The sequence below is a fragment of the Scleropages formosus genome, chromosome 7 (assembly GCF_900964775.1).
Source record: "Scleropages formosus chromosome 7, fSclFor1.1, whole genome shotgun sequence".
Taxonomy (NCBI): domain Eukaryota; kingdom Metazoa; phylum Chordata; class Actinopteri; order Osteoglossiformes; family Osteoglossidae; genus Scleropages; species Scleropages formosus.
The window spans coordinates 20566853-20581944 of record NC_041812.1 but is presented as its reverse complement, the minus strand read 5'-3'; the positions used below and the strand labels follow the sequence as shown (position 1 = coordinate 20581944).

The window sequence follows — 15092 nt, the reverse complement described above, 5'->3', positions numbered from 1 at the left end:
GCAAGGGGACACATCCAGGACGGGACGCCAGTCCGTCATAAGGCACCCCAAGCGGGACTCGAACCCTAGACCGTAGACCCACCAGAGAACAGGACCCGGAAAAAAAAAACCCGCTGCGGCACCGTACCGCATAATCTTTTTTTTTTGCATGCAGACTCACAAAATTATTTTCTTTCACCTAACAGTAAATCATTCCCAATCCACATCCACAAAGAAACTGGAGTATATAAAACAAATGACAGCTTTAGTAAATAACTACTTTCAGCAATGACACTACATAGACTAGAGTTCATTGGAAGTCACACACACACTTTCAGAACCGCTTGTCCCATACAGGGTCACGGGGAACCGGAGCCTACCCGGTAACACAGGGCATAAGGCCGGAGAGGGAGGGGACACACCCAGGACGGGACGCCAGTCCGTCGCAAGGCACCCCAAGCGGGACTCGAACCCCAGACCCACAGGAGAGCAGGACTGCGGTCCAACCCACTGCGCCACTGCGCCACCGCACCCTTCATTGGAAGTTGCTTTGGAGAAATGCGTCCGCTAAATACATGTAAACGTAAATGCAGTCTTTTTTAAAGCTATTAAAAATGCATTTTGTTTCTAGGAAATTTCCACCCTCCCCCCGGCCTGAAATTCTCCCCGTGGATACAGTATACACACCTTTAAACACATTCTCCGCAACCCTCGTGTCCATTTGCGCCCTTGGAGGATCACCAGAGAACTGAGAGCCTCTTAGATCTCATACACTCTTTTCCCACACGCCTTTTTTACCCGAACGGGGCACGAAGCATCATTTTCGCAACAAACAGCTAACCAAGCAGCCCAGAATGGAAACGCCTGTTACGAATCTCCAGCAGTGAAACGCCGTTTAATTGTAGATCAATACCAATCATTCGACTTATATTCACAAGGAACTGCAATCATTACTTTGGCTCAGTTCAATTAAATAAAATCCTCAAAAGAGGGTAATGTGCGGCAGATAAATCATTATCTCCGGAGAGCGGAGCAAATGTAATGAATTTCTGGGGCGCTCCAGAAGCATAGGGATGGCTGAACCCCAAAAGTAAGATATTTCTTGTGCGCGCATATGTGTGTGTGTGTCTGTGTGTGTGTGTGTGTGTGTGTGAGGGATCGAGAGAGCAAGAACTTTTTTCCCCTTCAACTTTTCTGGGTTGTCATCATGTACTGCGCAGTGAATCCCGAAGACAAAAGCGGTTTAACTACTAAGCAAATGAGGGGAGGTTACAGGACAGCGGTGCACTGATTTATGTCGTCTGCAATCGTGTGCCGTTAGCAAACGTTAAAAACGCCTTCCGGCGCCGGTTATTTTTGCATTTGACCTCTCCCGTCCGCCTGCCAGTCAAGGTCAAGAGAAAAGGGGCGGCTGCCGGCGCTGAGCGTCCCTATTAAACCTGCGCTCCAAGACCGGAGCGCTGCGCACCAACAGCACCGCACACTGCTGCAGCAGCCGCCGAGCCATGTGGCTTCAGTCGCGGTTACTGTAGAGTCTGGAGTAGAAAAAAAAAAGTTTATTTATAGGGGTGCTCTAGAACAAACTGGTGTCCAGTCTGTACACTGCCTTAGAGGCTAAGCTTTCTGGGGTCCGCTCTATATCGCGGGGACACTCATGGGTAAAGGGTACAATTTTGGGTTAAAACATCTGCTATTCATTATTATTATCTCACACACACACACACACACACACACACTTTCAGAACTGCTTGTCCCATACAGGGTCACAGGGAACCGGAGCCTACCCGGCAACACAGGGCGTAAGGCCGGAGGGGGAAGGGACACACCCAGGACAGGACGCCAGTCCGCTGCAAGGCACCCCAAGCGGGACTCGAACCCCAGACCCACCAGAAAGCAGGACTGTGGTCCAACCCACTGCACCACCGCACCCCCTTATTATTATCACTTAATAATAATGAGAAGAAGAAGAAGAAGAAGAAGAAGAAGAAGAAGAAGAAGAAGAAGAAGAAGACAACAATATCATCATTCTACCACCCAACAAAGGATGGATGACTGTGGTCATGGACAAGAATGACCACATCAGGAAGCCCAAGGAGTTGCTCAGTGAGGGAGTTCCTTGAGGCCTGGTACTCTTCAGTCAATTCCATAAACGAACATATTGATCTGGACCCAATCTAAGAGCCAATACGATGCAAGGACCAACGAGGGCCCAACCGGTATCGAACGGGGTCCGGTTTGAAACCGGCGACCGACCAATCAGAAATGAGAAGAACCGCTGGTGCTCAAGGTCACACAAAACCAACCAATCACGTCCAAGCTTCAGGCAATCCAACCCATCAAACTACATATAAAGGAGGAAGCATCCAACACAAACCACACAACTTGTGCACTGATGATGTCACCCTGACTGGCGATGAAACGTTTGCAACCTAAATGCCAAACTCGGCGAACAACCGAACACCTCAACCGTCAACCCGAGCGACGAAGACCACCAATATTCTCTATGATCTTCAGAAGACGAAGAAGAAGATAAACAATAATAATAACAATTATAATGATGATGCAGGCCATGCTGGGAAGAAAATATGCATTTCCCTGGTGCCTGGGAACAGACTGGCTCGCAAAACGCTCTGTTCCCCTCCAGCGCGGACTGTGAGCAGGCAGGCAGAGGCGAAGCGAAGCCTGATAAAGTCAAACCAATTAGTCTCCTGCTGATTCAACACGGCCGCCGCACAGAGAACGAGACTCGGGCACTTGGCATTTGGGACGAGGCACATCAAGTGCTCTGTCAGGAAAGGAGAACTTTCCGGAAGCACTCTCCCTCCCTGATGGTTTTGCTAAGTGTCTGCTTAGCGATCACACTGAGGCTGACGGTACATTACTGAACGCCATACAAAATTTAGAGTAACCATCACTTTAATGTTGCGCACAGGCGTTTATAGGATCGGTTAAAGCTACGTTGATTGGAAGTAAAAATAAACTCTGGCAGCTCAGCCCTAAATGGCATTAGAAAAAAAAATAAAGGGCAAACATGTAGGTTTTAATACAATTCCCTAAATTCTCGAATAAAGTGGAAATACTCCTCTCACCATGCACATATACATTTATATAGAGTGAAAATATTTCCAATTTATTCTAGAAATGAGAGCACTAAAGAACTGTATTGAGACACATATTTGCCCTTCATTGTTTTCTCTGCTGCCAGACTTTTTGTGTATACACACACATTTTTATAAATCTGTGTGTTCCACTCACTCACACACACATAGTATACTGTATAAATATATATATCCTGATGCCATACATATTTATACACACACACACACACACACACACACACACACAGACAATTTTTCTGTGGTGTTTCCAAACACCGAATGATGTTACTGAAGCACTATAAATCAGTATAAATATAGCGTTAGCATGCTGCCTCATGTGTCTGGTGTCACGCAGCAGCTCAGCTGTGGATCCCCAGTCTCATTTTTACCCCATCCCGTCACATGAGCAGGATGACTGGAAGAAATGCAACAACCATGAGCACATTCATCAAAAGCAAAGTAGGAACAGAAAATCAATCTCTTTCAATCAACCCATTTTTTAGAACCATTTCAATCCCACTTTTTAATACCTGTGAAATAAATCCCCTCTCGCCAGCTCAGACTCCTCACAGAAGACCACCATAAATCAACGCGCCGTAGCAGACGCGGTCATGCACGGCCACCTGCGCTAGCAGTACTCGGGACTTGTACTTGCAACCTTCTGGTTGCAGCTGCGGGTTGGCAGAGGCTGGCAGAGGCTGGCAGAGGTTGGCAGAGGTTCGAGTCACAGCCAGCGCTCAGTCTTGACAGGCGCTCGTCTGCAGGCAGCTGCGGCCCGACGGTAACCTTGAAATGAGCTCCACTTCCGCAAATTCATTTTTATATTCGTGGAATGACCTTCCAAATAAAAACCAATTCAGGGTTTGTGTTCTTCTTGATTGTGTTTTAGCCGGTAACCGCGCCAGGAAGCGCGAGGCTCTGCCGCAGGGTGGCTCAGAGAACCGGGGCTGAGGCTGTAAACGCAGCTTTACAACAAGCTGCTCTCACATCTCGGGGCGTATGTGCTTGAGAGTTCACACTGCTCTCGCCTTGGCAAAGGGTTCAAGTGGTTTTAAAGCACCACATATGGGCTCCACTTCACTTCTGCTCTCTGCTACCACTGCGGGGACTGGTCCGTATCTGAGAAAAGTTTCTCTGACCTGAAACAAAACACACTACTGCGTGGGGCATTTATATAAACACGGTTAAACTCGACTGATTACAAAAATACCACTAGTTCTTCTATAGTGTCAGTTTTAGTTTGGTACTTTACATCCATTAGAAGGTTCTCTAACCCAATTCCAAAGAAGTTGGGACAGTATAGAAAATGCCAATAAAAATAGAAAAAGGAGTGATTTGTAAATTTACTCTGACTTGTATTGAAACAAAAGCAAGATAAAAATAAAGTATTTCATGTTTTACCTTAATGGAAAATGCAAAAAAAAAAAAAAATGAATATAATAAAATGTATAATATATTGTGTAATTCACTGTTACACCCCTATCACGTTACTATGCTCCTCCACCTCTGGCTGTTTGGTGGTCACACACTAGAGGTCCAACATCGATAGTTCTCAGATCTGACGCCAATGTGGTGAAATGATCTCCCTCTGTGCTTCACAGCTGCTGAGTCCCTGTCAACATTCAAGTAGACTCTGAAAACATGTTTTTCATGTATCCACTTCTCTCCTGATCTCTTACCTGTGCCATAATTTTGATTACCCTGTGTAGCATAATAATAATAATAATAATAATAATAATAATAATAATAATAATAATAATAATTGAATAATTATATTTATCCATCCATCCACCCAACTTCAATAACTGTTGTCCTGGTGAGGGTCACGTGAACCAGCTCCTATCCCAGAAGCACTGGGTACAAAAATGTGGGGGGCACACCCTGGACAGGATGCTAGTCCATTGCAGGACAACCACACACAGACACACACACACACACACACACACACACACACACAGACTACAGGCATTTCAGAGTCTCCAATTCACACAAACTACACATCATTATACCGTGGAAGGAAACCCACACAATTATGAGAAGAACATGTAAATTCCATACAGACCGAGTAGAGGTGGAAGCTACAGCCTCTCGCACCACTCAAGCACCGTGAGACAGCAGTGGTACTCGCTGCACCACCTTGCTGTGTCAATACACATAAACACACTCACACACATGCTTCATGTGCTGTCCTGTGCTGGTGAGATTACCAACAGCAATCACATGTTTTCACACCATTCTCACTGCACATTACCAGAGCTCTAAGCATGGCCCCGCTTCCATGGAGGCGCACGCACGTACACACAAGATTTTTCCTGTCCTCGTGGGGACTTTACGTTGACTCTGCTGAATGCAGTAAATGCTCTCCCGCTTCCATCTCCGTAAAACCGAAGAAGTTTTTGCACTTTCAGTTCCTTTAAGTAAAAGTTTCTTTGTGGCAACATCCCTACAAAGTCTATTTTTAAAGATTTATTGTCCTTGTGGAGACATTTTGCTCAAAAAACGTCCACTCCAGATTAGCAACGCACACACACGCACACACACACACACACACACATACACGCACACGGACAATTACATCTATTCTGTGTAGGCGGTTTGTGTAGGTGGAGGGTTGTTTTCCTGACAGCAGTCACACAGGTTTTCACACTTCTCCATTTCCCATTGCCAACCATCTGAACATGCTCTGTAATGCCACACACACACACACACACACACACACACACACAAGAGCAGACAGACGTCACACTGTATATATCCAGCTCCAGCGCCTTAAACAGAAACAGACTGTCAGCATCTGGCTGGAGGGAACTGGCTACCCTCTGCTCTGCTACCTAGGGGGGCTTTAACTGAACCTGCTGTCATCCTCCTACCCTGCTTGCTCTCTGGAGCCTGACTGGCGGGCTGACACACCCCCACCCACACCCTGCTATGCCATAAATATTTAACTTTTTACATAAATCTGATCCCCTGGAAGGTGCCTGTCAAAAGAGTTGGATCTGAAGCGTTTCCGCCACCTCTGGCTGTGGGATTAGGGCTGTAAATAACACTAAGGGAGCTTAAGCAGAGGTGATAGCCCTCACACGACCCCCGCGTTGTCAGAGAAGGTCCCAGAATGACCCCGGCCATCACGACAAACACGATCGTGTGCAATCTGTGTATAAGCATCCAGCATTCCCACCTCCTGCTGCAGTAGTACCCATGATCCAGGCACTAACCCTGAACTGATACAAAAAATAGTACCCTTACATATTACACATACAAATATTACCCTTGTGATTAAATGGGAGAATCTGTGTAAGCAGCTTAACACTGAGTCGCTTCGGTGAAAAACGTCAGATAAATGAACAAATGTAAATGCAAAAGTAAAGATGGTTTTTGCAATTGACCTGACAGAGGGAAGCAAAGGAAAGGAGGAGAGTTAAGGAGAAGAGACAGCAAAGGTGAGGACTGCAAGAGAAATGGAGAAGGAGAAATCACAGAGGGAGGGGGAGAGGGACCAACTGCTAGGAGGAAAGAGGATGTGCAGCTCCAAGACGAACAGCAAAACAACATGAAAGCGGAGGGGAAAAACCTTCCCGATGCAATTTTAGTTGTACGCATTTACATTTTTTCATGCAGTACTCAGAGGAAACGACAGTGGACCGACAACAGGCGAAGGGGTATAGATACAGGCGTGGGTCTCAAAGCACAGTCAGTGTGTCCAGTTCTGTACCACAGGTGCACACAGCAGCTGCCTATAGAAATTATGGGAAATACAGAAGCCATCATGAAAGATGGTGTGATTCAATCTGATGGACCAGTAAGGAGACCCAGAGAGAAGTGAAACTGAAACATGAATGTTGGGAGGGATTCAGCAGCTCTGAGGTACAAAGGTAGCTCATTAAAGAGGGGGGCGGCATGGTGACACAGCGAGTAGCGCTGCTGTCTCACAGCACCTGGCTGGTGCAAGAGGACGTGGGTTTGATCCCCACTCAGTCTGTGTGGAGTTTGCATGTTCACCCTGTGTCTGCATGGGTTTCCTCTGGGTGCTCTGGTTTCCTCCCACAGTCCAACAACATGCTCCTCAGGTTTCCCTGTAGTGTGTGAGTGACACAGAGAGAGTGTGTTCCACTGATGTATGGATAAGTGACCCATTATAAGTAGTGTATCTAGCAGTGCAAGTCACCTTGATGAATAAGGTGTGTGGGCTGATTAACACTACATAGAGTTCATTGGCAGTCGCTTTGGAGAAAAGTGTCTGCTATAAGTAAATGTAATGTAAATATACCAGTTGTTTCCATTTGTCGGTACACAGAGTAGATAAGGCTGAAAACAAATATAAACAAAACCATCAAATGACTGCATCAATTGCAGAAAAACTGTTGACAGTTCAGGAAAACATGGAAAAAACTGCTCTGAATTACAAGTGATGTTGAACACTGTACTTGGCTTGTAAAACTTGGTGACAATATAGTTCATTCTATTCACCATTACCAAATCTAAGCAAAACTAAATAAATTATCACTGATTCATTGAATTAATCAGTGCCTTAGCAACACAATCATCCTTTGACTCTGAACAAACAAGTGCGTAATTGTTGTGATAACCATTTAATTGCAATTGAATGCTGCATTGATTGATTGAGAGGTAAGGAATAAAGGAACTTTAAGAAATATACATTTGCTCATCTTTTCACCATTAGAGGCACTACTTCAGTAGCACAGCTTTGCTTTCAAACAAATGAAAACTCTCAGCTAAAGAGTGAACAGTTTTTAAATCGCACAAGGATTCCAATCTGCAGCTCAATATGTCAAAATTAAGACACAAAACAGTATTCATGTGGCTCTGCCAGGACCAGGGCCCAAATGGCCATCAGCAACAACTCTCTCCATCACGTTGCTAACAGAGGAGAAGGCAAACTCTTTTGTTAGTCACACACACAGTGAGGAACCATTTATGAGCATCTTCCTGTAACTACACGTCCCCTTAACATTTACATTACATTTATTTAGCCGATGCTTTTCTCCAAAGCAACCTCCAGCGTTAAGGCACTTACACTTATTTATCCATTTATACAACGATGTAATTCTACCGGGGTTGGACCAGGTCCTGCTCTCTGGTGGGTCTGAGGTTTGAGTCCTGCTTGGGGTGCCTTGCGACAGACTGGCATCCTGTCCTGGGTGTGTCCCCTCCCCCTCCAGCCTTGCGCCCTCTGTTGTCGGGCTAGGCTCCGGTTCCCCGCGACCCCGAATAGAACAAGCTGTTCAGAAAATGTGTGTGTGCGGCATTCCACCGGAGAAGTTTAGGGTAAGTACCTTGCTCAAGGGTTCAATAGCTGGAGGTGGGATTCAAGCCTGCAACCTTTGGGTCCAAAGGCAGCAGCTCCAAGCACTACACTATAGTCTATCTACACACAAACAAAAAAACAACTGGGGCCAGAACACTGGCTGCATCTCAAATTGTTCATAAGTCTAACTGGTGCATCATGAATTAAAAAAGCTTAACAACAGACATCCCTTAGTTTATTTACAGGCTAGGTTCTGTTTTAATAAATAAATAAATAAATAAATAAATAAATAAATAAAAAGAAGCAAGACTTTATTTATTCTATTTGCATCATCCTGTTGCCTCCCGTTCGAGGCTCTCAGTGTTCCAGAGTATCTCACTTCAGCACTCCAGGTTTTCACTTACATCGTTTTCTTTCCTTAACAAAAGCCTCACATGAATCCCTGTAACTGTACGAAATAAGCATTGAGTGAAGCAGCCGTGCTGTAAAGACCAAGCGCTCCTGGAAGTTGTAGAGTTTAGCATTTACAGATCATACGCTACATCTGAGAACATGCGCTGGCCTATTTCGTGTCAGTTCCAAATGTCTATGCTCATGTTGCTTAAAGGAAGAAACAATTCTGTATTGATTCAAGTTACCCAAAGTAGCCTGCTGACATACCTGGCCAGGAAATGTATTTTACCATTATTGTATATTTATTTTATTTATTTAAATTAATTACACAACGGAGCAAAATTTGTCAAAGTTCTTAATTATGTCAATTTTTGTGTTGATTATGATTAAAGTTTACTGATTACAGAAATACAACTATTTCTTCTAGAGTGTCAGTTTTAGTGTGGTATTTTATAGCCATTAGAAGATTGTAGAAGGCACCAGAACATTCTAGGAAGCCTCGGATCCTAAAACTGGAATATTCGGTGCTTGGAACCAGGTAGAAAAATCACCAAAATTGCTAATTTCTAGAATGTGGAACATTTTCAAAACACTGACATATAGTACAAAATAATGCCAAAAGTATGATTAATATAACAAAACTAAATGGAAAATGCAAAAAAATTCTAATAATAAAATTTGTTATATAGTGTTATTAAACAAAGGGAAATGACATGTTCTCACATCACCTTTGTAAATACGCGGACGGTCAAAATGTTTAACATCCACTAGAATTTAACGTTTTATCTACATGACGATTCTGAGAAATCCTTGAATGTCTGCAAACCTTTCTGGAACTTATTAGATAGGGTTACATGATCATACCTGAAACACTGGAACCCTTTACATTTACATTTATTCATTTAGCAGACGCTTTTCTCCAAAGCAACGTACATCTCATAGAAAATACAACGTGTGCATGACATTAGGAGAAAGAGACATAGCTGTAGATGTGTGATTTTAAAGTACAGTTGGTTTGTTTTCTTCACCATATGCACTGACGTTCATCATACAAGTAGTTGCAGAAAACTTTACCGGAATATCGCCGATTTCCAATCACCTTCCTAGTTTTTTTTTTTTTTTAGAGATCATATAAACGTTTATATTACATTGCAGGAGAACCTGTGTAAAGGACTGAGCATGATCATGAATATTTATACCATGCATGAACTTAAGAGATCATGGGTGAAGTGAGTCTGGAAGAGGAGAGTTTTAAGAACCTTTTTAAATGTGGACAGAGGTTCAGCAGTTCTGAGTGAGAGGGGGAGGTCGTTCCACTACAACGGAGCCAGAACTGAGAACATCCGTGCTTCACCTTTCGTGCGCGGGACCACCAAGCGGGCAGATGTGGAAGAGCGTAGCAAACGATCTTTTAAACCATTAGCCCTTGTTTTTGTCACGTCCACGCCCACAACTCAATCGACAGCACCTGACTCCAGTTCAGCACCTACCCTTTAAAAGACACTCCGCAACTCCCAGACCTTTGCGGAATCTCGTCAGGGACAACCGCCCTTTCTCGTGACTCTTCGTTCACAAGCATCGCTAGCTCTTCGTTACGTCCTCCGGTTTCTGACTCTTCGCTTCGTTTCCCGACCACGTCCACGGATCCTCGTTCCTGTCCCGTTCGCCGTTCGACCAACCCTTTGCTAAGTCCCCTGACCTCGCACATGGATCTTTGCTCTGACCCTGACCGCCGATCGACCGACCCTTCGCCGGTCCCCGATACCGAGAACTTGCCTCATCCCTCGTCTCCGGACGAACGACGCTGCACTTGGGTCCAGCCGTCCCAAACCCTTATGTTTTTCGCGTGACAGATTTATGCATATGGGTATATGCGCTGTTTATGAATGTGCTTTTTTTTTTTTTAAACATGCAAATTTATCCAAGGGACATCCAGAATGTTTACAACACAACTGGGATTTGGAGTCAGCAGATGCAAGAGGCTCCAGCCGTTGACCAGACTGGTGAAGAGTCGGTGCCTCCGGCACCTGCTGACTCCAAATCCCAGCTGCGTTCTAAAAATTTTGTAGCATCCTTCAGACTTTGCCCATCCCCCAGTTACATAACAATGACGTCCCACTGTTATGGAACTCCAGGTAAGATGACCACACTGCTGATGATCATCTTCGCTAGCTGAGCTGCATGGGAGTCCTTAGAGAAAGCGGGGTGGGAGGGTGAAAGAATATGTGAGGAGCCACTTTATTTTCTCTGCGGCGACGGTCATGTGTCTTCCCTCCTGGTTTTGTCCATTTCCTGGGTGAAATATTTCTCTGTCACACAGCGGGACAGGTGCTTTACTGGGGGGAGAAGAATGGCTCCGCAGACCTGCTGCGAAGGCCTCGCACCCATTGTGTGACGGACAAACGGCGATGAAACATCCGTTTGCCTGCAGACCTGACTCTTTGGATTTCAAAGAGATTTTGAAGACGGGGGAGGAGGAGAAAGCTGGAATAATGAGGCCATCAGGCTGATGCTCTCTGTCTAATGGCTGATGAGTCCCACTAGCACAGGTGTTTTCAGTGATAAGAGATGCCTAAAAAGCAGACCAAGGGCATGGAAGGAAAATCTCCTTCATCTGCAAGACGGCAAAGAGCAGGAACTGCATGTGTGGAACACAGAATACCGAAAACTGCAACGAGGGGGCAACAGGGGGCGTAACAGTTACAGCCCCTGCCTTAGCCAAAAAACCACGGTTCCAATCCAGCCTCCTGCTGTGGCACCCTCGAAGAAGGTCATTACCTTGAAATGATACAATAAAAATGATTCGTCAGTAGAAATGGGTACATCTATGTAAGTAGGTTAGTACTGTTAGTTGCTTTGGAGAAAAGCATCATCTGAAGGAAAAAATGCAAATGCAGAAAATGTATTTTTGGATGGTAGCATAATACTTGGTCCTTTCAAAATGAAGAAGAAGGTCTTCAGAACTGGTCTTGTGCATGTCCAACAAATTAGTTGCCGCACCATTTCGGCAAGTACTTCTCAACAAGTGACTCTTTGGGAAGACTGTAAGGCGCCCGACTAAGACGTCTACCTTTGCGGCAAATGGAAACGACTAGGTCAAGCAAACCATCGTGTCCAAAATGACAATCAATATAGCGCAAAAAAAAAGCAAAAAAAAATCGGATAGCTTTGAAAATGACTGAAAACATGTTTCACGTATCTCGCAGCTCTTTGTAAGGTTATGTAGGATTCCTCCAAAAGCAAAATACTGCATGGCCATCAACTGTTTCGGAGTATTGATCATTTTTCCCCAAGAGCAAAGCCCCGGGGCTATTCAGCAGCATTCTTACATAGATGGTCAAGTCCAGTCAGGAGTCATTTAGCCAGTTTGTTCACATTGATCCGGGAACGAAGGGTAGTGGCAGTATGATGTACTGCGGAACTAGCTCCGACAGAAGCACTAGTGTCAGGTGCTTAAGCACAGCGGCTCCATCGCGGTGGCAGGACGGCAGTTAAGCATATGACGAACCACTGCTGCAGAGGGGTACGTGAGAAGAACCACATCGCATCACGTTAAAGTGGCATCCGGGAGCAAATGAGCACCGTGAATTGTCACGGTGTGTGATGGTGCGTGCCGGTGTGTGCGGAGACAGCGGGACCAGGTGAAATATCAGGAGCGGATGAAACATCTCGGCATTTCACAAGCAGGGAGCGCATCGAATCCTGAAACCGGTCTTTGATTTTTCATCTCTTTTGTCCTTTTTCTCCCCTGTCCTGTAGTGTGTCGTCTCGTCCGCCCATCACCAAGCCCGACTCCAGCCCTCGCACCCCGGCTACGGAGACAGAATGCTAATGGGCGGAACGGATCATCACGGCAACGTGTAATCAAGCTCGATGGCAGTCTTGGACACCGGGACGTGAGGAGGATGTTGAAGGCCCAACGGGAGAACATCCCACTCCGAATGAACAAGGGGGGGTCCGTGGGAACAATTGCGCGACAGCGGTAACCGAAATGCCTGGGCGGCGTCAACTCGCAAGGCAGGCAGCCGCCGCACCGTTTCTCTGGCGACGATGCGGAGACAAAACGGAAAAGCGCGGCTGCCGATCTCTGCACGCCCGGCGAGGAGCTGCAGAGAAACGAGAGCAGCACAGAATCCACCATCTGTCCCACAATGCAACGGCACAACGAGGGACGGACTCTAATTGCGCGCTTCCTCGCGTGGCGCCGTCCTTGCTCCGTTGAACAGCCAGAGATCCGCAGGAGCGGTGCGGCCCTGCCTCCCGGTAACGCTTCTGCAGCCCTTGTTACCGAGCGGAGCTCCAAAGGGGTGCCGCGGGGGCGAGGCAGAGAAGCCGAGGTGACGGACTAAGCGGGCAATTAGGGCAAAACCGGGTGAGGCACCGAGATGGAACGCAGTCAGGAATCGAATGTTAAGTAAGCACTAATTAGAGCGATTGGGTTCTTGGTTTTAATTTAACCTCGGGAGGAGCGCAAGGAGGCGGGTGAAGGGGTAAGCTAATTAGCCTCCCCCAGACGGGAGGAGCCCGTGGGGGTGAGGGACCGTGGAGAGGAGGCGGGGGGAGGCGGCAGTGCAGAACCACATAAGAGCAAAAGGACTTATGTGGCTGTCTGCTGACTGAAGGACGTGAACAGGATTGGGAAGCTGGTCACGAGTTCACGGTCAAATAGCTCAGAAGGGCTGTCGCTACGAGATGAGCGGGACCCAAATCGACAGAAGCATCAGCTGACTGGGCACAGAAGGAGGCGCAAGAGCCGCCGTCAACCGACAGCACAGCGTCAGGGTGTCGCTCGCAATTCCAAGAACCGGCAGAAGAGCTTCCTCTCGCGGCTGCTTCCACATTTTCCCACTGAAACCAGTATGGAGAACTAGCTTGTTTCGCCACTGGAGAATACGCAAATGACCTAGGGGGTTTGCTGAAGTGCGAATCCAGATGGGAAGCCCACCGATTGCCCGGGAGCCTCTCATCGCTTCAGGCCTTCCTCCACGCCCACCTTCGGAGCCGCACCCTGCCCACGAAGTGTCCCACCCAATCATCTGACCACCCCCAGCCCAGCCAAACCTCGGACCACTAAAGCCGGTAGTCTGTAACCCGGCATAGCTGGAGGGACAGCGAGACAGCTGCAAATTAAAGAGCAAACAGCCAGCAAAGATTGCCTCTGAAAGAAGTACACTTCTGGGTATTCAGCGCAGAGAAGTTTCATACGCTATGATTATATAAGAGGAAAAGCACGATTAACATGGTATATAAAAAACTCTGTCACAGCACAGGGATTTTGATATAATATTATGTTAGTGTTTAGCACATGAGTGTAATATTAAACAGCTGAGGGAATTGTCTCACAATTAGGAATTACATTTGTTCAACAATGAAAACAGCACACTCTCATTCCAATTCATTTGCCGTGGCGGCTGGAGAGAGAGGGAGGCGCAAGGAACGGGTGCGAGCGAACGGGAGACGGAGCGGCGCGAGGTTCCGCTTTTCTTCAGCATCCACTCTTTAGTGCCCGGGACCGGCACGCTGCAGAACGTCCCACCGACCGGCTGCGTCACTCCATCTTTCGTCACGTGGAAGAGCGAGCAACAGAACAGAGACAAAAGAAGGGCTCGTACCGGGACGGGCATACTGAAAAAATAACAAGTTCTCTGTGCACTTGATGGAACAACGGAAAATCTTCCCCAAACCTCAATATCAAATCCATGTATTAATAATAATAATAATAATAATAATAATAATAGCTTTATTGATACAGCACCTTTCTCATCAGTTTTACAGTTTCAAGCGCTTTATCAAAAGAGAAACTGACTGATAATAAAAACTAAAAATAAAAAACTAAATCTTAGGGGTCTGAAGGAACTGGCATTGGGATAATTAAACATAACATTAATATGCTCGTTAAAACCATAAGTTCGACAATGTTTTCAGCAACTTTTTTTTTTTTTAAAAAACTATTCACAAAACCCACACAGCTTAATACACAGTGGAATTTTGTCCCATAAATTCAGCGCAAAGTAACAGAAAGCTGCCTCTCCAGGCATCTTATGTGGGACTTTTAGAAAATACAATAGGTTTGCACTTGAACATCGGAGCACGATCTGGAATGTACTCTGGCGCTGAACCTATTTAAGATAGCTGAACGCAAGAATTGTGCTATATTACATGTATTTATTTAGCTGATGTTTTTCTCCAGAGTGACTTAGAGTGTTAAGCTGTTTACAATTATTTACCCATTTATAGAGCTGGGTAACCTACTCAAGGGCACTACAGCTGAAGGTAGCAGCACTAACCACTACAGCGCCAGCTGCCCATACAGAGAGGCATAAGCAAAAGTTCTTACAAAAAAAAAAACAGGACAA

The 15092-nt window shown here is 45.9% G+C and overlaps 1 protein-coding gene across 3 annotated transcripts in view; it reads right to left on the bottom strand.

Moving 5' to 3' along the window:
* dok4 (docking protein 4) overlaps positions 1–15092 on the bottom strand; it is a 63177-nt gene that overhangs the window by 12888 nt on the left and 35197 nt on the right. The gene's annotated exons all lie outside the window — the stretch shown is intronic.